At 50.8% G+C, this 3243-nt stretch overlaps 1 protein-coding gene across 1 annotated transcript in view; it reads right to left on the bottom strand.

The window, feature by feature from the left end:
- The window catches only part of ZSCAN10 (zinc finger and SCAN domain containing 10), a 7721-nt gene extending 4831 nt beyond the window's left edge, over positions 1 to 2890 (bottom strand). Inside the window, exon 1 of the mRNA XM_017511139.2 lies at positions 2658 to 2890. The gene's annotated coding sequence lies outside the window, so the exon portion shown is untranslated. The remainder of the gene's footprint in view (positions 1 to 2657) is intronic.
- Between the last annotated feature and the right edge of the window lie 353 nt (positions 2891 to 3243).

Here is a 3243-nt window from a genome sequence, read left to right on the forward strand (position 1 = left end):
ATCTCAGCTCACTGCAAGCTCTGCCTCCCAGGTCTAAGCAATTCTCCTGTCTCAGCCTCCTGAGTAGCTGAAATTACAGGCATACGCCACCATGCCCGGCTAATTTTGTATTTTTAGTAGAGATGGGGTTTCGCCATGTGGTCCAGGCTGGTCTCAGACTCTTGACTTCAGGTGACCTGCTTCGGCCTCCCAAAGTGCTGGGATTACAGGCATGAACCACCACGTCCCGGCCTAATGAGGTTAGACCCAACTTTCAATGCATAGGGCCTTGCTGGGAATATGCAACATGTCAGACCATCTCTCAAAGAAACTGACCTGAGTTACTCTTAGTGTCATAAAAAGCAAGTGCCTGTAGGCGGCGCTGTTGGAAAGGAGCCCAAAGAGCCCTCACAACCAAGTGAGCGAACCTTCATTGGATCCTCCTTCACATTTCTTAAAGGCTTTAAAAGATATCCTGGGGCCAGTTGGAAAATTTTGAGTATGGTCGGGACAGTACATGATAATAGAATGACTATTCATTTCGGAGGTGAGAGTCTAGTCCAGTAACACACAGGAAGTGGCTGCGTTCTTAGAAGATGCTGAAGAGTTTGGAGAAGGGCCTGAAGTCTCAGCCACGTCGTTAATGGATTGACAATGACATACATATGTGAATGTTCCTTTCACTCCTCTTTAAAGTTCTCTGGGTGTTTTCGAATTTTCAGAATAAAAGGTTAGGGGTGCTGGGATCATGCCTGTTATCCTAGCACTTTGGGAGGCTGAGGCAGGAGGATCCCTTGAGCCTCAAGAGTTCAAGCCCAGCCTGGGCAACATGGCAAGACCCCCATCTATAAAAAAAATTTTAAATTAGCCAGTCGTGGTGGTGTGCACCTGTAGTCCCAGCTACTTCGGAGGCTGAGGTGGGAGGACTGCTTGAGCCCAGGAAGTTGAGGCGGCAGTGAGCTGTGACTGTAACATTGCACTCCAGCCTAGGTGACAGTGCAATCCCCCATCTCAAAAAATAAAACATAAGTCATCTATAGTCACCAGGGGGCACTGGGTGGGGGTACTGACAGCCTCCTCCTCCCCCACCTCCCTGTGGGGCTTTTCTGGTCTAGTGCTACCCATGGGGAACCTCTGAAATTTCAGCCCCACCTACAGGGGACTCAGTTTAGCCCAGCTCAGCTAATTGAGGCTGGAAGACTTAAGCGTTTCTGAGCAGAGTAGGCTCATATTTTTGTTAGATCTCTGAGGCACTTTTACATTTTCTTTCAAGGCAGGGGTCATTTATAGACATGGAAACCCATGTCTCAGACGGTTCCTGCCCTCTGCTTTCTGCCCTTTCTGTTCTCCAGCCTCAGGGCTACAAACGAACCTCTCCTAGAGCCTCCCACCCTCCACTTCCATTGGGCACCCCACGCAGGGGGAGGGGAAGAAAACCTGAAGCACCACTCCCCCCACCTGGATGGCACAGGGCAGTGTCCAGCACCCAGTGGCTGGCATACAGAAGGCATCCATGAGCGCAAGCTGTTACTGTTCTTATTGCTGATTACAACACCAGGCACCGCAGCAAACAGTGACTCACAGTCCTGTTGACCCATTCTACAGCTGAGGACACTAAGGCTCAGCAAAAAGATAACCCAGTGGCTGGGTGCAGTGGCTCACCCCTGTAATCCTAGCACTCTGGGAGGCTGAGGTGGGTGAATCACCTGAGGTCAGGAGTTTGAGACTAGACTGACCAATATAATGAAACCCTGTCTCTACTAAAATTACAAAAATTAGCCCAGCGTGGTGGCATGTGCCTATAGTCCCAGCTACTTGGGAGGCTGAGACAGGAGAATTCCTTGAACTTGGAAGGCAGAGGTTACAGTGAGCAGGGATCGTGCCACTGCACTCCAGCCTGGGTGACAGAATGAGACACTGTGTCAAAAAAAAAAAAAAAAATTTAGCCGGGCATGGTGGCATGCGTCTGTGGTCCCCAGCTGCTCAGGAGGCTGAGGCAGGAGAATTGCTTGAACCCGGGAGGCAGAGGTTGCAGTGAGCTGAGATCAAGCCACTCTACTCTAGCCTGGGTGACACAGAGAGACTCCATCTCAAAAAAAAAAGTAACCCAGCCTTGGGCAGCCTCTCCCTGGTAATGATGGCCTAGTCAGAGCCTTGGACATTTCGGTGAACCCCCTTAATACGAGCCTAAGGGTTCTCTGAACCTCCTTCTCAAGTGGGGTGTGGGTTGTGGTCCACAATGGGGGATTTTAAGCCAGCCGATGAGGAGAGGTAGGTGACGCCAAAACACAACCCATCTCTCCTAACTTCCCCCAATGCACAGTATCTTCCAAGCTCCCCCACCCCCACCCTGGCTCCCCAGCATCTTCCAACCTCGGCCACTCCGGGAAAATGGAACAGTATAAGTTTCCTGCCCCAGTCTCATCTCATCCAGGTGTTGAGGGGTTTCTTAGTGTTAACCCTTAAACTCTCAGCTTGGGAGCCGGATGGGGACAGGGTAAATGAAGACAAAGTGAGAAATCCAGATTTCAACCCCTGCATGTGTGAGAGTGTAACCACTCCCAAGCCGGAACTACACTTTCCTGCCCTTTGGCATCCACTCCAGGCACCCACCCCACCCCGTCTCTCCCCAACCAGGATGGCGCTGTGCCCCAATCACAGAGGAGTGTACTTCTCACCCTGGCCTGGGAGTAGGAGCTGTGTCTAGTTCAATGAGTGTTCATCCAGCACTTGAAGTTACTTCAGCGTCTGTCAGCAGAAATTACGAAATGGCAATGATTCTGGCCATCTCGAAGGAAAGTGTGTAGCAACGTCTAGGACAGAAAACGTCTGTGGCAAATGATCAGAAAAATGGCGTGAGGCGGGGTATGGCGGCTCATGCCTATGATCCCAGCATTTTGGGTGGCCAAGGCAGAAGGATCACTTGAACCCAAAAGGTCAAAGCTGCAGTGAGCCATGTTCGTGCCACTGCACACCAGCCTGGATAAAAGGGGAAGACCCTGTCTCAAAAAACAGTAACAAAAAAGGCAGAGTTGGAGGAGAAAATGGGATTGCGTTTGAGTGGTTTTTAGTAGCATGCACAAAACAAGAGAACCCATCACTGCTCATCCGTTGCCCAGCGGGGGCATCGGGCAGGTACTGAGTGTACCTTAGGCTCGCTTCATCCTGGTCCAGCCCATGGACTAAACAATCATTTCTCCCTTTGCCAAGTGCAAAGACCAATCTTTGCACTTGGTGACTTGCTCAGGGTCACACCAGATGGAG

Source organism: Cebus imitator, unplaced genomic scaffold (genome assembly GCF_001604975.1).
Source record: "Cebus imitator isolate Cc_AM_T3 unplaced genomic scaffold, Cebus_imitator-1.0 Scaffold444, whole genome shotgun sequence".
Taxonomy (NCBI): Eukaryota; Metazoa; Chordata; class Mammalia; order Primates; family Cebidae; genus Cebus; species Cebus imitator.